We start from the raw sequence: 24006 nt of genomic DNA, 5'->3' as shown, positions 1-24006 counted from the left end.
CGAGATGCTCGCACCAGTCCATAGATGGATCGCTGGAGCTTGCACATTTTGTTAGCACCTTTCGGATTGACAAAACCTTCTGGTTGCATCATATACAATTCTTCTTTAATAATTCCATTAAGGAATGCAGTTTTGTTTATCCATTTGCCAGATTTCATAAAATGCGGTAATTACTAACATGATTCGGACAGACTCAAGCATAGATACGAGTGAGAAACTCTCATCGTAGTCAACACCTTGAACTTGTCGAAAACCTTTTTGCGACAATTCTAGCTTTGTAGATAGTAACACTACTATCAGCGTCCATCTTCCTCTTGAAGATCCATTTATTTTCTATGGCTTGCCGATCATCGGGCAAGTCAACCATAGTCCATACTTTGTTCTCATACATGGATCCCATCTCAGATTTCATGGCCTCAAGCCATTTCCCGGAATCTGGGCTCATCATCGCTTCCTCATAGTTCGCAAGTTCGTCATGGTCTAGTAACATGACTTCCAGAACAGGATTACCGAACCACTCTGGTGCGGATCTCATTCTGGTTTACCTACGAGATTCGGTTAGTAACTTGATCTGAAGTTACATGATCATCACCATTAGCTTCCTCACTAATTGGTGTAGTAGTCACAAGAACAGATTTTTGTGATGAACTACTTTCCAATAAGGGAGAAGGTACAATTACCTTATTAAGTTTTCTACTTTCCTCCCACTCACTTCTTTTGAGAGAAACTCCTTCTCTGGAAAGGATCCATTCTTAGCAACGAATTTGCCTTCGGATCTGTGATAGAAGGTGTACCCAACAAATTCGTTTGGGTATCCTATGAAGACATATTTCTCCGATTTGGGTTTGAGCTTATCAGGATGAAACTTTTTCATATAAGCATCACAATCCCAAACTTAAAGAAACGACAACTTTGGTTTCTTGCCAAACCATAGTTCAGATTGTGTCGTCTCAAACGGATTTAGATGGTGCCCTATTTAGCGTGAATGCAGCTGTCTCTAATGCATAACCCCAAAACGATAGCGGTAGATCGGTAGGAGACATCATAGATCGCACCATATCAAATAAAGTACGGTTACGACGTTCGGACACACCATTACACTGTGGTGTTCCAGGTGGCGTGAGTAGTGAAACTATTTCACATTGTTTTAACTGAAGACCAAACTCGTAACTCAAATATTTTACCTCTGCGATCATATCGTAGAAACTTTTATTTTCTTGTCACGATGATTTTCCACTTCACTCTGAAATTCTTTGAACTGTTCAAATGTTTCAGACTTATGTTTCATCAAGTAGATATCCCCATATCTTCTCAAATCATCTGTGAATGTCAGAAAATAATGATACCTGCTGTAAGCCTTAATATTCATCAGACCACATACATCAGTATGTATGATTTCCAACAAATCTGTTGCTTGCTTCATTGTTCCGGAGAACGGCGTTTTGGTCATCTTGCCCATAAGGCATGGTTCGCAAGCATCAAGTTATTCATAATCAAGTGATTCCAAAAGCCCATCAGCATGGAGTTTCTTCATGCGCTTTACACCAATATGACCTAAACGGCAGTGCCACAAATAAGTTGCACTATCATTATTAACTTTGTATCTTTTGGTTTTCAATATTATGAATATGTGTATCACTACGATCGAGATCCAATGAACTATTTTCATTGGGTGTGTGACCATATAAGGTTTTATTCATGTAAATAGAACAACAATTTATTCTTTTACTTAAATGAATAACCGTATTACAATAAACATGATCAAATCATATTCATGCTCAACGCAAACACTAAATAACACTTATTTAGGTTCAACACTAATCCCAAAAGTATAGGGAGTATGCGATGATGATCATATCAATCTTGGAACCACTTCCAACACACATCATCACTTCACCCTTAACTAGTCTTTATTCTACAACTCCCGTTTCGAGTTACTAATCTTAGCAACTGAACGAGTATGAAATACTGAGGGGTTGCTATAAACACTAGTAAAGTACACATCAATAACATGTATATCAAATATACTTATGTTCACTTTGCCATCCTTCTTATCTGCCAATCACTTGGGGTAGTTCCGCTTCCAGTGACCAGTCCCTTTGCAGTAGAAGCGCTCAGGCTTAGGACCAGACTTGGGCTTCTTCACATGAGCAGCAACTTGCTTGCTTTTTTTCTTGAAGTTCCCCTTTTTCCCTTTGCCCTTTTCTTGAAACTAGTGATCTTGTCAACCATCAACACTTGATGTTTTTTCTTGATTTCTACCTTCATCGATTTAATCATCATGAAAAGCTCGGGATTCGTTTTCGTCATCCCTTGCATACTATAGTTCATCACGAAGTTCTACTAACTTGGTGATGGTGACTAGAGAATTCTGTCAATCACTATATTATCTGGAAGATTAACTCCCACTTGATTCAAGCGATTGTAGTACCCAGACAATCTGAGCACATGCTCACTAGTTGAGCGATTCTCCTCCATCCTTTAGCTATAGAACTTGTTGGAGAATTCATATCTCTCAACTCGGGTATTTGCTTGAAATATTAACTTCAACTCCTGGAACATCTCATATGGTCCATGATGTTCAAAATGTCTTTGAAGTCCCGATTCTAAGCCGTTAAGCATGGTGCACTAAACTATCAAGTAGTCATCATATTGAGCTAGCCAAACATTCATAACGTCTGCATCTTCTCCTGCAATAGGTCTGTCACCTAGCGGTGCATCAAGGATATAATTCTTCTGTGCAGCAATGAGGATAAACCTCAGATTACGGATCCAATCCGCATCATTGCTACTAACATCTTTCAATACAATTTTCTCTAGGAACACATCAAAATAAACACAGGGAAGCAACAACGCGAGCTATTGATCTACAACATGATTTACAAAATACTACCAGGACTAAGTTCATGATAAATTTAAGTTCAATTAATCAAATTACTTAAAGAACTCCCACTTCGATAGACATCCCTCTAATCCTCTAAGTGATCACGTGATCCAAATCAACTAAACCATGTCCGATCATCACGTGAGATGGAGTAGTTTCATTGGTGAACATCACTATGTTGATCATATCTACTATATGATTCACGCTCGACCTTTCGGTCTCCATGTTCCGAGGCCATATCTGTATATGCTTGGCTCGTCAAGTATAACCTGAGTATTCCGCGTGTGCAACTGTTTTGCACCCGTTGTATTTGAATGTAGAGCCTATCACACTCGATCATCACGTGGTGTCTCAGCACGAAGAACTTTCGCAACGGTGCATACTCAGGGAGAACACTTCTTGATAATTAGTGAGAGATCATCTTAAAATGCTACCGTCAATCAAAGCAAGATAAGATGCATAAAGGATAAACATCACATGCAATCAATATAAGTGATATGATATGGCCATCATCATCTTGTGCCTGTGATCTCCATATCCGAAGCACCATCATGATCACCATCGTCACCGGCACGACACCTTGATCTCCATCGTAGCATCGTTGTCGTCTCGCCAATCTTATGCTTCCACGACTATCGCTACCGCTTAGTGATAAAGTAAAGCATTACAGCGCGATTTCCATATGGCTCCTGCCAGTTGCCGATAACTCGGTTACAAAACATGATCATCTCATACAATAAAATTCAGCATCATGTCTTGACCATATCACATCACAACATGCCCTGCAAAAACAAGTTAGACGTCCTCTACTTTGTTGTTGCAAGTTTTACGTGGCTGCTACGGGCTTAAGCAAGAACCAATCTTACCCTACGCATCAAAACCCCAACGATAGTTTGTCAAGTTGGTGCTGTTTTAACCTTCGCAAGGACCGGGCGTAGCCACACTCGGTTCAACTAAAGTTGGAGAAACTAACACCCGCTAGCCACCTTTGTGCAAAGCACGTCGGGAGAACCGGTCTCGCGTAAGCGTACGCGTAATGTTGGTCCGGGCCGCTTCGTCCAACAATACCGCCGAACCAAAGTATGACATGCTGGTAAGCAGTATGACTTATATCGCCCACAACTCACTTGTGTTCTACTCGTGCATATAACATCAACACATAAAACCTAGGCTCGGATGCCACTGTTGGGGAACGTAGTAATTTCAAAAAAAATTCCTACGCACACGCAAGATCATGGTGATGCATAGCAACGAGAGGGGAGAGTGTAATCTACGTACCCTTGTAGATCGACAACGAAAGCGTTCGGTTGATGTAGTCGTACGCCTCCACGGCCCGACCGATCAAGCACCGAAACTACGGCACCTCCGAGTTTTAGCACACGTTCAGCTCGATGACGATACCCAGACTCTGATCCAGCAAAGTGTCGGGGAAGAGTTCCGTTAGCACGACGGCGTGGTGACGATCTTGATGTACTACTGCCGCAGGGCTTTGCCTAAGCACCGCTACAATATTATCGAGGACTATGGTGGCAGGGGGCGCCGCACACGGCTAAGAATATGATCACGTGGATCAACTCGTGTTCTATGGGGTGCCCCTGCCTCTGCATATAAAGGCTCAAGGGGGGGTGCGGCCGGCCTAGAGGTGGCGCGCCAGGAGGAGTCCTACTCCCTCCGGGAGTAGGATTCCCCCCCCAATCCTAGTTGGAATAGGATTCGCGGAGGGGGAAAAGAGAAAGGGGGGCCGGCCCCCTCTCCTTGTCCTATTCGGACCAAGGGAGGGGAGGGGCGTGTGGCCCATCTCCGGCTGCCTCTTCTCTTTTCCACTAAGGCCCACTAAGGCCCATATAGCTCCCGGGGGGTTCCGGTAACCTCCCGGTACTCCGGTAAAATCCCGATTTCACCTGGAACACTTCCGATATCCAAACATAGGCTTCCAATATATCAATCTTTATGTCTCGACCATTTCGAGACTCCTCGTCACGTCCGTGATCTCATCCGGGACTCGAACATCCTTCGGTACATCAAAACATATAAACTCATAATATAACTGTCATCGAAACCTTAAGCGTGCGGACCCTACGGGTTCGAGAACAATGTAGACATGACCGAGACGTGTCTCCGGTCAATAACCAATAGCGGGACCTGGATGCCCATATTGGCTCCTACATATTCTATGAAGATCTTTATCGGTCAGACCGCATAACAACATACGTTGTTCCCTTTGTCATTGGTATGTTACTTGCCGGAGATTCGATCGTCGGTATCCAATACCTAGTTCAATCTCGTTACCGGCAAGTCTCTTTACTCGTTCCATAATACATCATCCCGCAACTAACTCATTAGTTGCAATGCTTAAGTGATGTGCATTACCGAGAGGGCCCAGAGATACCTCTCCGACAATCGGAGTGACAAATCCTAATCTCGAAATACGCCAACCCAACATGTACCTTTGGAGACACCTGTAGAGCTCCTTTATAATCACCCAGTTACGTTGTGACGTTTGGCAGCACACAAAGTGTTCCTCCGGCAAACGGGAGTTGCATAATCTCATAGTCATAGGAACATGTATAAGTCATGAAGAAAGCAATAGCAACATACTAAACGATCGGGTGCTAAGCTAATGGAATGGGTCATGTCAATCAGATCATTCACCTAATGATGTGATCCCGTTAATCAAATAACAACTCTTTGTTCATGGTTAGGAAACATAACCATCTTTGATTAACGAGCTAGTCAAGTAGAGGCATACTAGTGACACTCTGTTTGTCTATGTATTCACACATGTATTATGTTTCCGGTTAATACAATTCTAGCATGATCAATAAACATTTATCATGATATAAGGAAATAAAAAATAACTTTATTATTGCCTCTAGGGCATATTTCCTTCACTTTATGCTTCATATTATTATCAAATGACATGTTGCCATCCTATGACGTCTGAGTAGATTTTCGTTGTCCTATCGGTGGTTGATGAATTGCTATGATTGATTTAATTTGCTTGTGGTTATGTTGCTCTCCTTTGGGGCCCATCATATGATTGCGCGTGTGGATCACACCCTAGGGTTAGTTGTATGTTGATAGGACTATGTATTGGAGGGCAAGAGTGACAGAAGTTTCAAACTAGCATAGAAATTGATGCATACGAGATTGAAGGGGGACCAATATATCTTAATGCTATGGTTGGGTTTTACCTTAATGAACATTAGTAGTTGCAGATTCTTGCTAATAGTTCCAATCATAAGTGCATAGAATTCCAAGTCATGGATGACATGGTAGCAGTGGACTCTCCCACATAATACTTGCTATCGGTCTAGTAAAGTAGTCAATTGCTTAGGGACAATTTCGCAACTCCTACCACCACTTTTCCACACTCGCTATATTTACTTTATTGTTTCTTAATCTAAACAGCCCCTACTTTTTATTTACATAACATTTATTATCTTGCAAACCTATCCAACAACACCTACAAAGTACTTCTAGTTTCATAATTGTTCTAGGTAAAGTGAACATCAAGCATGCGTAGAGTTGTATCGGTGGTCGATAGAACTTGAGGGAATATTTGTTCTACCTTTAGCTCCTCGTTGGGTTCGACACTCTTACTTATCGAAAACTGTTGCAATCCCCTATACTTGTGGGTTATCAAGACCTTTTTCTGGCGCCATTGCCGGGGAGCAATAGCGAGGGGTGAATATTCTCGTGTGTGCTTGTGTGCTTTATCACTAAGTAATTTTTATTTGCTGTTCTTAGTTGTTCTTTATCTTTAGTTATGGATATGGAATACGAAATACCAAAAAAATTAGGTGTACTTTCTGCTCATGGAGATGGGGAACCTCCTAAAACCCTCGATGCTGGTTATGTGAAAGATATTATGTACTACTTTAATAATCTTGAGAAAACCCCATTCAATTATGTAATGGGAGTAACGTTGGATCAACGTGAATACTTTAGGGATTATCGCTTGACACAAAAAGGAAAACTATTATGGGATCAAATTCATATATTGAAGTGGTATGCTAGACAACTATGCTCGGAATATGATTATACTTGTTGCTCTAGGATGAATGCTCCACACCTTCCCTTTTCATGCAAATTTAATGATAATAAAACCTTAGCTTCTTATGCTAATGGTATGATTACTATGATGTGGAACAAATAGAAGAATTTGTTGCTTTTATGGGTGCTTTTGAAATTGAATCTATGTCTAAAGAGTTTGAAGATTTTGATGATGCTTGTTATACACTACTAGGAAAAGGCCTACTAGTAGCGCACCTGTTTTGCCTACTAATGGCGCACTACAGGTGCGCCACTACTAGCAGGTCATTAGTATTTTTTACTAATGGCTAATGGCGCACCTGTGGTGCGCCATTAGTATCTGGTATACTAATGGCGCACCATGCAGTGCGCCATTAGTATAGCCCACGGTGCGCTATTAGTATGCCTCCCAGGGGGCCATATTTACCCATGTGCGTTGGCATACTAATGGTGCACTTGTGGATGATGCGCCATTAGTGTGCTCTGGCTTACTAATGGCGCACTATGTGGTGGTGCGCCACTAGTATGAATATTAGGTATTATTTTTTTCTTTTCTGATATTTTCATAGGTTACAAAATATATTATTGGACAGAATATAGCTAGCACCACGCAGCAACAGCAGATTCATCAAATACAATAGAAGATTAGTCTCCGAATACAATTCATCATATTAGTCTCCGAATTTAAAATACCGAACAAAGTTAGAACATTACAAGTCTCGAAACCGCGAGTAGCGAGTTTGTCTTCACATTACAAGTCGATATCGATCATCTAAACTACCATCACATAGAAGAGAGTTGTGGTCATCACGATGAGCATAATCGCGATGAAACTGGTCTTCATCCGGTTCCTCCAACGCTCCCTCCTCTCTCCTACTAGATAGCGCGCGTATCTAACTTCCGCCTCCGCCCTAATGGTGTACCCTTTGTAACTGTTACCGCTGAAACGGTGAACCTATCTCCGACACTCCTCCCAGTCATCGTAGACTCCTGGAACCTTACCCTTGTACACGACATACGACGACATCTCTATGCACTAGCCAAACAAAATGTTAGTAGCAATTCACAGAAAATACATAAGCAATATATAAGTATGCAACAAAAGGATCAGAAGAGAAAAACAACACATTAATAGCATCGATTACATCTAAGTTGAACGACTGTCCAAACCAAAGAGACATACAAGTTCATTAAAGTTTAATTACAACATGAGCCAATCGATGTTTCAGAACTACACATAACATCACTACTTTCGACTCGACTCAAGGGACCGGAGCATGGATGAAGCCGCCGTCTCTCGTGATGGTCATGAAATCGCGGGCGTTGTCAGCTTGCATTTGTAGTGTTGTGTCTATCTCACTGTTGGACGCTTGATTTCTGAGGTTGAACTGCCCCGAGGTATGAAGGACATCTTGATGGATGATTTCCGCAAACTCCGACTGGATGCGAAAGAATTCTTGTCTGATGTCCGCGTCCTGGATTGCCGACAAGCTCGCGGCCCAATCTTTGAGATTATTTGGTAGCAGAAGGTGATTATGGCCCCGTACGATCGCCCACATGTGATGGAGGGCGTAGTAGGCATCCTTCTGACCGCCAGGTGGCTGCTTGACGTAGCAGAACGTCGTATTGTGGGCGAACACGTGCTTGCCATACTTACGAACTGGCCTGGTGAAGGTGCCTCTAGATTTGGCGTAGCCGGGGAGAACATCATCAAGAACTTTCTTGATATTTGTGTAGTCTTTCTTCGACTGACGGTCCAAGTCGAAATACGTGGCCATGGAATATTTTGGGCTTAAGAGGATGAGTGTGCAATGTGTGTCACTGCACAAAACACGGAATGTTAGAAAAAAAACGATCGAAATCTAAGAAATCATATGTTACGGGGCGGTTGAGGGGACGACTTACTCGGGAAAGTAAGGCACGAGGAAGTTATCCTTATATGGGTTTGCCAAAATGACACCTTTGAGGTAAGAACTCGCGACTTGCCGGTCCCCAGCGCTGCCCAAGATCTTGGCACGCATGTAGAAGGGGTCGACTATCACGATGTCTGGGGTCTTGTCTCTAATGATCCGCATCTCCATACTCAGCGAAAATAGCCGAACGAAGGTGTAGTGCAGCGGATGAAGGTTAAACATAGCGAAGATGTCATCAAACTGCAGGACGATCGTACCCCCGATGGAGTTATCCACAAAGCCCTTGCCCTCTGGCACCTTGGCCACGAAAACCGGGTATGCCACGTCATTCTCTCTGAGATGCCGCTTCTCCAAAGAAAGAACACTGTCATGCAGACTCCGTATAGCACCGGTTGCAGCATTGAGCATATTAGTCGGTAGCATCGGCCTACCCGCCACATGCACCCTCCTCGAGATATCCTTAGGTGAAGGTGGCCTGTCCTGAGCACGGATCGTACTCGGTGCCGGCTGGCTCGCACCCTTGTTACTCTTTCTTTTCCGTCCCTTCTTCTTCTGCTGTTGTAATGGGACCGAATTCTACTCACAGACCGCCTTCTTGAGTGTGTTGGGGCTGATAATATTTCGCACCTCGGCTATCTGAGGCTCGGTGAAGTCGGCAGCTGGAGGCGTCTCCTGAGAACTGAACGCCCGACGATGCCTGTTGCAATTGGGTTTCTCCATGGTACCAGCTAGATCGCGATTGTCTTTTGTAGGGTTGGGTTCTTGAGAAGGAGGCCCCAAGAATTCCTCATCGTACCCATGTTCGGCAAAGTACTTATCGACGTTGGTAAATGTACCATCGTCGTTGTCATCGTCGTCTGGATCCTGTGCCATATGCATGTTCGGATCCTGTGCCATAGGGATGTCCGACATGTCCGGTAGCGTTGCGGCAGTCTTGCCATGGCTTGGCGCCGGCACGACTGGCGGTGTTGTCTTTGGGATGGTGTCCCCCGCCCCCAAACGAATCTGGCTCTTCGGCCAAAGCAGGGGCCAGCTTAGGCAGGCGCTGAGGGTCATCAGATCATCTTCGTCGGCCCCGGCGGGTCGAATCGGAGGTAACAACTCGTCGTAGCCTGGCAGCACCCGAACCAGTTGAACCCTATACACGGTGGGTGGCATCGGATTACTGTGGAACACGGGGTTGCCCGGTTGAACGATTTTGCCCTTGGCGACATCAACCAACTCGTCGTTCACGAAGTGCAGGAGAGTGCATGGAACGTCGGCGGTGCCCTGCGAAAACATGTAGGGCATCAGGAATGCCCAGTCAAAGGCAAGGAGATGAAGTCCTCGGCCGAGAGGCTTAATTAGTTACCGTGATGATGGCGTCGAGCTCGGCTAATGTCGAGGCACCGCCAACGGCAGGCGTGCAACTTACGGAGGGCCGCTTGCTGCCAAGGTGCCGGCCGGCGTACACCCGGGTGCATTAAGCTCCAATGCCCGTGCCGGCGTCGGAGACACCAATACCGCCTCCATCGGAGACTCCAATGGTGCCGCCTCCGCGTTGTGCGAGTTGCTGGCCGTGAAGCTGGGAGTCGGGGGCGGCCCCTGTTGGCCACCCGCAATCCACGTCGTCAACCCATGAATCAAGGTAGGCATAATGCCGATGAGCATCAATCCCAGTTGTTGTTGCACTTGCTCTTGGACAATCTCCAGAATCTGTGCCACTTGTGCCTTGAGTTCTTGAACCTCGCGCAACTGGCTTACTGAGCTGGTCTTTCTCTCCTTTTGCCCACCAGCGTTATAGTATGACGACCATTTTGTGGACAAGCCTTTGCCGACCACACGACCAGCTAACGACGGCTTACTGAGCTTATCCTTGTTTTTCATTACGTTCAACACCCTATTTAGAGTGCTGTCCCAAGGGGTGCTCTGAGACGACCCCGCGCTACTGCTTTCAGACTCCTTCACTAGAACACGCTCAAGCGCCCTAGTCTTCGGATCCGTGGTAAGCTCCTTTGTTACCGGGTCCTCCTTGTACCAAACTCTGACATAGTTCCTGGTTTGCTTGTCACGGTATTTCTCGAAGCAGGGCGGTAGGCCTTGCTCGACACGTTCCGCGTCCTCCTTGTCCTATATAGGCTCCGCCACTCTGTAACCGTCGGGACCGAGTTTGTGTTCCCCTAAGTTCAACTCCCGCATTTCTTTCCCCCACTGACTTGATTTGGAGGTTGCGTTGCTCTCGCACTTGATCTTGAACTCCTTGTAGTCATCTTTGTTGATCGAAGGATTTTTCGCCTTGATCTTCTCATAACTATCACCTTTGTCAATCATTCTCTTCACCGCGCTTCTCCAAGTAGACAGGGCCGAGCTCATCGTTGATGTCTACTACACAACCTTCTTCTTGTAGACGTGTTGGGCCTCCAAGTGCAGAGGTTTGTAGGACAGTAGCAAATTTCCCTCAAGTGGATGACCTAAGGTTTATCAATCCGTAGGAGGCGTAGGATGAAGATGGTCTCTCTCAAGTAACCCTGCAACCAAATAACAAAGAGTCTCTTGTGTCCCCAACACACCCAATACAATGGTAAATTGTATAGGTGCACTAGTTCAGCGAAGAGATGGTGATACAAGTGGTATATGGATAGTAGATAAAGGTATTTGTAATCTGAAATTATAAAAATAGAAAGGTAACAAGTGATAAAAGTGAGCGTAAACGGTATTGCAATGCTAGGAAACAAGGCCTAGGGTTCATACTTTCACTAGTGTAAGTCCTCTCAACAATACTAACATAATTGGATCATAAAACTATCCCTCAACATGCAACAAAGAGTCACTCCAAAGTCACTAATAGCGGAGAACGAACAAAGATATTATGGTAGGGTACGAAACCACCTCAAAGTTATTCTTTCCAATCAATCCGTTGGGCTATTCCTATAAGTGTCACAAACAGCCCTAGAGTTCGTACTAGAATAACACCTTAAGACACAAATCAACCAAAACCCTAATGTCACCTAGATACTCCAATGTCACCTCAAGTATCCGTGGGTATGATTATACGATATGCATCACACAATCTCAGATTCATCTATTCAATCAACACAAAGGACCTCAAAGAGTGCCCCAAAGTTCCTACCAGAGAATCACGACGAAAACGTGTGCCAACCCCTATGCATAGGTCATGGGCGGAACCCGCAAGTTGATCACCAAAACATACATCAAGTGAATCACGTGATATTCCATTGTCACCACAGATATCCACGGCAAGACATACATCAAGTGTTCTCAAATCTTTAAAGACTGAATCCGATAAGATAACTTAAAAGGGGAAACTCAATTCATTACAAGAGAGAAGAGGGGGAGGAGAAACATAAGATCCAACTATAATAGCAAAGCTCGCGATACATCAAGATCGTATCAAATCAAGAACATGAGAGAGAGAGATCAAACACATAGCTACTGGTACATACCCTCAGCCCCAAGGGAGAACTACTCCCTCCTCATCATGGAGAGCACCGAGATGATGAAGATGTCCACTGGAGAAGGATTTCCCCCTCTGGCAGGGTGCTGGAACGGGTCTAGATTGGCTTTCGGTGGCTACGGAGGCTTCTGGCGGCGGAACTCCCGATCTATTGTGCTCTCCGATGTTTTTAGGGTATATGGAGATATATAGGCGGAAGAAGTACGTCAGGGGGCCACAAGGGGCTCACGAGGGTGGAGGGCGCGCCCAGGGGCGGTGGGCGCGCCCCCCTGCCTCGTGACCTCCTCGCAGATCCCCCGACGTGCACTCCAAGTCTTCTGGGCATCTTTCCTTCCAAAAATGAGTTCCGTGAAGTTTCAGGTCAATTGGACTCCGTTTGATTTTCCTTTTCTTCGAAACCCTAAAACGGGGTAAAAACAGAAACTGGCACTAGGCTCTGGGTTAATAGGTTAGTCCCAAAAAATGATATAAAAGTGTATTATAAAGCCCATAAACATTCAAAACAGTAAATAATATAGCATGGAGCAATCAAAAATTATAGATATGTTGGAGACGTATCAGCATCCCCAAGCTTAATTCCTTCTCGTCCTCGAGTAGGTAAATGATAAAAACAAATTTTTTGATGCGGAGTGCTACTTGGCACAATTTCAATGTGATTCTTCTTAATTGTGGCAAGAATATTCAGATCCATAAGATTCAAGACAAAAGTTCATATTGACATAGAAATAATAATACTTCAAGCATACTAACTAAGCAATTATGTCTTCTCAAAATAACATGGCCAAAGAGAGCTATCCCTACAAAATCATATAGTCTGGCTATGCTCCATCTTCACCACATAAAATATTTAAATCATGCAAAACCCCGATGACAAGCCAAGCAATTGTTTCATACTTTTGATGTTCTCAAACTTTTTCAATCTTCACGCAATATATGAGCGTGAGCCATGGACATAGCACTATAGGTGGAATAGAATGGTGGTTGTGGAGAAGCCAAAAAGGGAGAAGATAGTCTCACATCAACTAGGCATATCAACGGGCTAGGGAGATGCCCATCAATAGATATCAATGTGAGTGAGTAGGGATTGCCATGCAACGGATGCACTAGAGCTATAAATGTATGAAAGCTCAAAAAGAAACTAAGTGGGTGTGCATCCAACTTGCTTTCTCATGAAGACCTAGGGCATTTTGAGGAAGCCCATCATTGGAATATACAATCCAAGTTCTATAATGAAAGATTCCCACTAGTATATGAAAGTGACAACATAGGAGACTCTCTATCATGAAGATCATGGTGCTACTTTGAAGCACAAGTGTGGTAAAAGGATAGTAGCATTGCCCCTTCTCTCTTTTTCTCTCATTTTTTTATTTTTTTATATGGGCCTTCTTCCCTTTTTATGGTCTCTTTTCTCTTTTTCTTATTTGGGCTTCTTTGGCCTCTTTTATTTATTTTTCGTCCGGAGTCTCATCCCGACTTGTGGGGGAATCATAGTCTCCATCATTCTTTCCTCACTGGGACAATGCTCTAATAATGATGATCATCACACTTTTATTTACTTACAACTCAAGAATTACAACTCGATACTTAGAACAAGATATGACTCTATATGAATGCCTCCGGCGGTGTATTGGGATGTGCAATGAATCATGAGTGACATGTATGAAAGAATTATGAATGGTGGCTTTGCCACAAATACGATGTCAACTACATGATCACGCTAAGCAATATGACAATGATGGAGTGTGTCATAATAAACAGAACGGTGGAAAGTTGCATGGCAATATATCTCGGAATGGCTATGGAAATGCCATAATAGGTAGGTATGGTGGCTGTTTTGAGGAAGGTATATGGTGGGTTTATGGTACCGGCGAAAGTTGCGCGGTACTAGAGAGGCTAGCAATGGTGGAAGGGTGAGAGTGCGTATAATCCATGGACTCAACATTAGTCATAAAGAAGTCACATACTTATTGCAAAAATCTATTAGTTATCGAAACAATGTACTACGCGCATGCTCCTAGGGGGATAGATTGGTAGGAAAAGACCATCGCTCATCCCCGACCGCCACTCATAAGGAAGACAATCAATAAATAAATCATGCTCCGACTTCATCACATAACGGTTCACCATACGTGCATGCTACGGGAATCACAAACTTCAACACAAGTATTTCTCAAATTCATAACCACTCAACTAGCATGACTCTAATATCACTATCTCCATATCTCAAAACAATTATCAAGTATCAAACTTCTCATAGTATTCAACACACTCATAAGAGAATTTTATTATTCTTGAATGCCTAGCATATTAGGATTTTAAGCAAATTACCATGCTATTGAAGGCTCTCAAAATAATCTAAGTGAAGCATGAGAGTTCATCTATTTATTCAAAATAAAACTGCCACCATGCTCTAAAAGATATAAGTGAAGCACTAGAGCAAACGACAAACTACTCCGAAAGATATAAGTGAAGATCAATGAGTAGTTGAATAATTGTGCAACTATGTGAAGACTCTCTAACATTCAATAATTTCAGATCTTGATACTTTATTTAAACATCAAGAAAAACTAAATAAAATGACATCTAAGAATAGCAAACATCATGTGAAGAAGCAAAAACTTAGGATCAATCGATACTAATCGATAGTTTGTTGAAGAAGAAAGGTGGGATGCCAACCGGGGCATCCCCAAGCTTAGACGCTCGAGACTTCTTGAAATATTATCTTGGGGTGCCTCGGGCATCCCCAAGCTTGAGCTTTTGTGTCTCCTTAATTCCTCTCATATCATGGTCTCCCTAAATCTCAAAAGCTTTATCCACACAAAACTCAACAAGGACTTGTGAGATAAGTTAGTATAAACCATTGCAAAAACCTTATCATACTCTACTGTAGAAAATCACTAAAATTATTATTCAACATTTCATACTAAATTCCTCTGCATATTTAATAGTCCTATCCTCAAATAGAATCATTAAAGAAGCAAACATATGCAAACAATGCAAACATAACATCAATCTGCCTAAACAGGATAGTCTGTAAAGAATGCTGCAACATCCATACTTCCCTAACTCCAAAAATTATGAAAGAAAATTCCCACTGTAGTAAATTTATCAGAGCTTAATATGCAAAATGTTTCAACATTTTATCACATTCTTAATTTTCTAGGGAATTATTGCAACAGCGGTAAACTTTCTGTTTTCAAACAGCAACATGTATACTTGTAACATAGGCATAGTAAGTGCTATCAATGCCACTTTTATTGAAATAAAAGATGCAAAACATTGTTCTAAATAACATCAAGCAAATCCTAACAAAATAAATTGACGCTCCAAGCAAAACACATATCATGTGGTGAATAAAAATATAGCTCCAAGTAAAGTTACCGATGAACGAAGACGAAAGAGGGGATGCCTTCCGGGGCATCCCCAAGCTTAGGCTCTTGTATATCCTTGAATATTACCTTGGGGTGCCTTGGGCATCCCCAAGCTTAGGCTCTTGCCACTCCTTATTCCATATTCCATCGAATCTTTACCCAAAACTTGAAAACTTCACAACACAAAACTTAACAGAAAACTCATAAGCTCCGTTACTATAAGAAAATAAATCACCATTTCAAGGTACTGTAATGAACTCATTATTTATTTATATTGGTGTTAAACCTACTGTATTCCAACTTCTCTATGGTTTATAAACTATTTTACTAGCCATAGATTCATCAAAATAAGTAAACAACACATGAAAAACAGAATCTGTCAAAAACAGAACAGTCTGTAGTAATCTGAATCAAACGTATACTTCTGGAGCACATAAAATTATCAAATAAATTTCTGGACCTGAGTAATTTATCTATTAATCATCTTAAAAAATAATTAACTAAATATCACTCTCCAAATAAAAATGGCAGGAATTCTTGTGAGCGCTAAAGTTTCTGTTTTTTACAGCATGATCAACAAGACTTTCCCCAAGTCTTCCCAAAGGTTCTAATTGGCACAAACACTTATTAAAAGCATAAAACCACATCTAAACACAGGCTAGATGAATTATTTATTACTAAACAGGAAAAAAAAGCAAGGAACAAGAATAAAATTGGGTTGCCTCCCAACAAAAGCTATCGTTTAACGCCCCTAGCTAGGCATGATGATTTCAATGATGCTCACATAAAAGATAAGAATTGAAACATAAAGAGAGCATCATAAAGAATATGAATAGAACATTTAAGTCTAACATACTTCCTATGCATAGGGATTTTGTGAGCAAACAACTTATGGGAACAAGAATCAACTTGCATAGGATGGTAAAACAAGCATAACTTCAAAACTTTAAGCACATAGAGAGGAAACTTGATATTATTGCAACTCCTACAAGCATATATTCCTCCCTCATAATAATTTTCAGTAGCATCATGAATGAATTCAACAATATAACCAGCACCTAAAGCATTCTTTTCATGATCTACAAGCATAGAAAATTTACTACTCTCCACATAAGCAAGATTCTTCTCATGAATAATAGTGGGAGTATCATAAGAGACTCGAATACTATAAATTGCTTCCACATTAAAAGAGTAATGTTCAGAGAAGGGGTAATCATAATCATGACGAGTTTTATAAATATAATCACTACTTTTTATAGCATAAGTATCATCACAATAATCATCATAAGTAGGAGGCATGCTATCATCATTATAAACTTGCATATCAAAACTTGGGAGACTAAAAATATCATCTTCATTAAGCGTAGCATCCCCAAGCTTGCGACAAACATTAATTTCAGCAAATATATTCTCAAAAACATCATCTTCATCAAACATAGCATCCCCAAGCTTGGGCCTTTTCATATTATAAGCATAATCACTCTCATCATTAATAGTATGGATAGCACCAATAGTATAGCAATTATCATATTCTTCCAAGCAAGTGCCAAAAAGATTTTCAAGATCATAAGAAGTATCGTTATCTTCCAAAATTATACTTTCATGAGTCACAATAGTAATAGGAGCAGCATTATCTGGGAGAGATATCTTTTTACCTCTCTTCCTTTTTGTTTTCTTCTTCTTCACCACATCATGCGTGGGTTCAATCCTCCTTTTGGAGCTCCTTATTAATGAGATTGGTTGAATAGAGGGCTCCTCTTCGTTACCTGATTCATCATAAGAAATAATAGGAGAATATTGGGAAGTCTCTTCCCTTTCGTTAGCATTCTCTTCATCTTCTATTTGTTTTCTTTTCTTTATGTAATTGGCAATATAAGGATTTTCAATGCAATTCACCGCACAATACATATAAATTTCCTCTAGATCAAAATGAAGAATTTTATCAAGGGCAAATTTTGGAATATCCTTAGTTCTACCTTTAATTTCTTCATAAACCAAGAGCAAACTAAGTTCATTATGATGTGCAAGGTAAATCAAGTCATCACAATTTTTGGACACGATACGCTCATGAAACAATTTGCATTGGGTACTAAAATGATCATGTTCATTGCAAAGTTCACAAGTAGGGCTAAGAAAAGATAATTTTTCAGCACATTCATCTAGCCCTTCTTGCAACAATTTGGTTTCTAAGTACTTATGCCTCTTGCAATATCTATCTTCCCTATTTGGTGTGTACTTGCAAACCCAGTCTTCTCCACAAAAATTGACATGTTTATAGGAGGCATTTTCATCATAACTAGTGCAATCATCATTAGCATCATGGATATTCAAAGAATTTGTACTAACAACATTGCAATCATGCTCATCATTCAAATATTTAGTGCCAAACATTTTAGAGATCTCTTCTTCTAGCACTTGAGCACAATTATCCTTTCCATCATACTCATGAAAGATATTAAAAAGATGAAGCGTATGAGACAAACTCAATTCCATTATTTTGTAGTTTTCTTTCATAAACTAAACTAGTGATAAAACAAGAAACTAAAATACTAGATTGCAAGATCTAAAGGTATACCTTCAAGCGCTACCCTCCCTGGCAACGGCGCCAGAAAAGAGCTTGATGTCTACTACACAACCTTCTTCTTGTAGACGTTGTTGGGCCTTCAAGTGCAGAGGTTTGTAGGACAATAGCAAATTTCCCTCAAGTGGATGACCTAAGGTTTATCAATCCGTAGGAGGCGTAGGATGAAGATGGTCTCTCTCAAGCAACCCTGCAACCAAATAACAAAGAGTCTCTTGTGTCCCCAACACACCCAATACAATGGTAAATTGTATAGGTGCACTAGTTCGGCGAAGAGATGGTGATACAAGTGGTATATGGATAGTAGATAAAGGTATTTGTAATCTGAAATTATAAAAACAGCAAGGTAACAAGTGATAAAAGTGAGCGTAAACGGTATTGCAATGCTAGGAAACAAGGCCTAGGGTTCATACTTTCACTAGTGTAAGTCCTCTCAGCAATACTAACATAATTGGATCATAAAACTATCCATCAACATGCAACAAAAAGTCACTCCAAAGTCACTAATAGCGGAGAACGAATGAAGATATTATGGTTGGGTACGAAACCACCTCAAAGTTATTCTTTCCAATCAATCCGTTGGGCTATTCCTATAAGTGTCACAAACAGCCCTATAGTTCGTACTAGAATAACACCTTAAGACACAAATCAATCAAAACCCTAATGTCACCTAGATACTCCAATGTCACCTCAAGTATCCGTGGGTATGATTATACGATATGCATCACACAATCTCAGATTCATCTAGTCAACCAACACAAATGACCTCAAAGAGTGCCCCAAAGTTCCTACCAGAGAATCACGACGAAAACATGTGCCAACTCCTATGCATAGGTTCATGGGAGGAACCCGCAAGTTGATCACCAAAACATACATCAAGTGAATCACGTGATATCCCATTGTCACCACAGATATCCATGGCAAGACATACATCAAGTGTTCTCAAATCTTTAAAGACTCAATCCGATAAGATAACTTCAAAGGGGAAACTCAATTCATTACAAGAGAGAAGAGGGGGGAGGAGAAACATAAGATCCAACTATAATAGCAAAGCTCGCGATACATCAAGATCGTATCAAATCAAGAACACGAGAGAGAGAGAGAGATCAAACACATAGCTACTGGTACATACCCTCAGCCCCGAGGGAGAACTACTCCCTCCTCGTCATGGAGAGCACCGGGATGATGAAGATGGCCACTAGAGAAGGATTGCCCCCTCCGGCAGGGTGCTGGAACGGGTCTAGATTGGCTTTCGGTGGCTACGGAGGCTTCTGGCGGCGGAACTCCCGATCTATTGTGCTCTCCGATGTTTTTAGGGTATATGGAGATATATAGGTGGAAGAAGTATGTCAGGGGGGCCACGAGGGGCTCACGAGGGTGGAGGGCGCGCCCCCTGCCTTGTGACCTCCTCGCAGATCCCCCGACGTGCACTCCAAGTGTTGTGGGCATCTTTCCTTCCAAAAATGAGTTCCATGAAGTTTTAGGTCAATTGGACTCCGTTTGATTTTCCTTTTCTTCGAAACCCTAAAACAGGGTAGAAACAGAAACTGGCACTGGGCTCTCGGTTAATAGGTTAGTCCCAAAAAATGATATAAAAGTGTATTATAAAGCCCATAAGCATTCAAAACAGTAAATAATATAGCATGGAGCAATCAAAAATTATAGATACGTTGGAGACGTATCAATCATCATGAGGGCGGCACTGTTCACTTTATTCCCTAAGAGGCGTGTGTTTTCAAATTCAGCTCGGCGGCGGTGGAGCGGGCTGGGGAGGGTGCGGTGGGTCGGCGGCGGCGGCGGAGCGGGGGAGGGTGCGGTGGGTCATCGGCGGTAGTGGAGCTAGCGGGGGAGGGTGCGGGGGTGATCGAGATCGAGATGGAGGGGGATAGCGATCGAGATGGAGGGGGATAGCGATCGAGATGGAGGGGGGTCGAGATCGATCTTAGCTAGCTATCTGTTCACAATCTTCTTGCCCTTCTTTTTCACAAATGGAGTTCTTCTGTGGAACGAACGTCCTTTAGGTAGGGTGGTCCTGCTTCTTCTTGTGGTGTATGCTGCTACTTCATCGTCGTCGTCATGTTCCATCTTCGGGTCGCCGTACTTGTCGAAGTCTTGCTCATTGGCGACTCCATCCATTCCGATGATCTTCCTTTTGCCTCTCCTCACGACAACACGACTGGGCTTTAACGGGTCGGTAATGAAGAAGCATTGGTCCACTTGGGAAGCCAGTACCCATCGCTCATTTTTCGCGGTGATGTTTGCGCCCGCGGTCTTGGATTTGGCTTCGGGTATAACCATGGTGGTGAAATACCGGTCTTCTTTTAGGACGCTCTTGGCCCATCTGACGCGGAACATCGGGACCTTCTCTCCAGCATAGCTCAGCTCCCAAATCTCCTCGATCCTTCCGTAGTATCTGTCCTTGTTGTTACCGGTGTAGGATTCCATCGTTACCCCGGAGTTCTGATAACCATCGCTCTTCATGTCCTTGTCCTCGGTGTAGAAACGGTAGCCGTTGATATCATATGCCTCATAGGTCATCAGGTTGTGCTCGGTGCCCTGTGACAAGGCGAATATGAGTTGTTCTTCCGCGGAAGAATCCTCATGTAAATGGTACGACAGAAGCTTCTACTTGAACCAACGCGTGAAACATGAGTTGTGCTCTTTGATTATATCTCCGTCCGTCTTCTATTGGCCTCAGTCATTGTACGTCTTCTCAATAAAGGTTTTGTGATCTACCACCCAAGGATCGACCACGTCTATGTGTTGTAGTGCGACTAGGTTTGCTCTTTCAAAGTCGGCGAGCCAACCCTCGAAGTCGACATGCATTTCGCAGCGACCCTCACGGTGACCCCATCCAGCGAGCCTGCCGAGGAGCCTGTTGACGGGCAGACCAATGGGGTTCTCAATGCCTAGATAATTCGTGCAGTAGGAGATGCACTCTTCGGTCAGAAAGCCCCTGGCTATGCTTCCCTCTGGACGTGACATGTTGCGAACATATCCTTTGATGACACCATTCATCCTTTCGAACGACATCATGCTGTGCAGGAACGTCGGCCCGAGTTGGATGATATCCTCCACGATATGGACTAGCAGATGCACCATAACGTCGAAGAATGCGGGCGGGAAGTACATCTCAAGCTCGCATAGTATCACCAGATCTCTTCCTGTAGCCTTCTGAGTTGCCTCACGCCAACCGACTTCCGAGATATGACGTCGAAAAAGTTGCATAGGCCAAATAGCGTTTCACGAATGTGCGCGTCCATGATCCCACGGATTGCAACTGGAAGTATCTGCGTCATCAGCACGTGACAGTTGTGAGACTTCATCCCGCTGAACTTCTGCTTTGCTGGGTCTAGGTATTTGCTTATCTTCCCCGCGTAACCGTAAGGAAGTTTTACTCCTACGAGGTAGGTGAAAAACTGCTCGATCTCCTCCTGACTTAAAGTGAAGCACACAGGAGGGTAGTCATTTCCGGTCTTCTTGGCCTTCTTGCCTTTGTGACAACTTTCTGTGTCCTGCTTCGCCTCATCATCATCATCATCATCATTAGCATGAAGCTCCTCTCTGATGCCCATTGATTTCAAGTCTGCCCTTGCTTTCAGCCCATCTTTGGTCCTCTCTGGCATGTTGAGCAGGGTACCAAGCAGACTCTCGCACACGTTCTTCGTGATATGCATGGCATCAAGGCTGTAGACGTTGTTGGGCCTCCAAGTGCAGAGGTTTGTAGGACAGTAGCAAATTTCCCTCAAGTGGATGACCTAAGGTTTATCAATCCGTAGGAGGCGTAGGATGAAGATGGTCTCTCTCAAGCAACCCTGCAACCAAATAACAAAGAGTCTATTGTGTCCCCAACACACCCAATACAATGGTAAATTGTATAGGTGCACTAGTTCGTCGAAGAGATGGTGATACAAGTGGTATATGGATAGTAGATAAAGGTATTTGTAATCTGAAATTATAAAAAAAGCAAGGTAACAAGTGATAAAAGTGAGCGTAAACGGTATTGCAATGCTAGGGAACAAGGCCTAGGGTTCATACTTTCACTAGTGTAAGTCCTCTCAGCAATACTAACATAATTGGATCATAAAACTATCCCTCAACATGCAACAAAGAGTCACTCCAAAGTCACTAATAGCGGGGAACGAACAAAGAGATTATGGTAGGGTGCGAAACCACCTCCAAGTTATTCTTTCCAATCAATCCGTTGGGCTATTCCTATAAGTGTCACAAACAGCCCTAGAGTTCGTACTAGAATAACACCTTAAGACACAAATCAACCAAAACCCTAATGTCACCTAGATACTCCAATGTCACATCAAGTATCCGTGGGTATGATTATATGATATGCGTCACACAATCTCGGATTCATCTATTCAAACCAACACAAAGGACCTCAAAGAGTGCCCTAAAGTTCTACCAGAGAATCACGACGAAAACGTGTGCCAACCCCTATGAATAGGTTCATGGGCGAAACCCGCAAGTTGATCACCAAAACATACATCAAGTGAATCACGTGATATCCCATTGTCACCACAGATATCCACGGCAAGACATACATCAAGTGTTCTCAAATCTTTAAAGACTCAATCCGATAAGATAACTTCCAAGGGGAAACTCAATCCATTACAAGAGAGTAAAGGGGGGAAGAAATATCATAGGATCCAAATATAATAGCAAAGCTCGCGATACATCAAGATCGTCTCACCTCAAGAACACAAGAGAGAGAGAGATCAAACGCATAGCTACTGGTACATACCCTCAGCCCCGAGGGAGAACTACTCCCTCCTCGTCATGGAGAGCACCAGGATGATGAAGATGGCCACCGGAGAGGGATTGCCCCCTCCGGCAGGGTGCCGGAACGGGTGTAGATTGGCTTTCGGTGGCTACGGAGGCTTTTGGCAGCGGAACTCCCGATCTAATCTCCGTTCTGGAAGTTTTAGGGTACGTGGAGTTATATAGGCGGAAGAAGTACGTCAGGGGAGTCACGAGGGCCCCACGAGGCAGGGGGCCGCGCCCCAGGGGGTGGGCGCGCCCCTACCCTTGTGAGCTCCTCCTTCCTTCCTTCCTTGACGTGGGGTCCAAGTCCATCGGGTGGCTTCCGTTCCAAAAATAACTTGTCTAGTTGATTTCGTTCCGTTTCGACTCCGTCTGATATTCCTTTTCTTTAAAACACTGAAATAGACATAAAACAACAAATCTGGGCTGGGCCTCCGGTTAATAGGTTAGTCCAAAAAATAATATAAAAGTGGATAATAAAGCCCAATATTGCCCAAAACAGTAGATAATATAGCATGGAGCAATCAAAAATTGTAGATACGTTGGAGACGTATCATGAGGCACACGGTGGATCTTCCAGTACGGCAAGTCCCAGAAAACAGACCTCGTTTTCCATACCTTTAGCAGCGGCTCTGGCGCCTTTTGCTTCTTTCCCGGCTCTGGCGCCTTTTGCTTCTTTCCCGACAGTGGGCAATCTTTCCAATTTTTCAACAGCTCGTCTATTTCCTCGCCGCTCCTCGTACGCGGGCGTCTTCGGGGTTCGGTTTCACCATCAAACAGATCCTTGCGTTTTCTCCACGGGTCATCGTCGCGAAGCCACCTTCGATGTCCCATGAACACGGTTTTCGAATGTAACATCCCAAATTTTCAATATGGAATGTTATACACTAGATCATCATTGCATATCATATTTATTGCATTTTGGTTGATCCTAGAAATTGTTCGCAACTCAAGGACCCTCAGAGAGAGTTGGGGATTTCGTTATTTTCATA

This window comes from Triticum aestivum, chromosome 2A (genome assembly GCF_018294505.1).
Source record: "Triticum aestivum cultivar Chinese Spring chromosome 2A, IWGSC CS RefSeq v2.1, whole genome shotgun sequence".
NCBI lineage: Eukaryota > Viridiplantae > Streptophyta > Magnoliopsida > Poales > Poaceae > Triticum > Triticum aestivum.
This window is presented reverse-complemented; position numbering follows the sequence as displayed.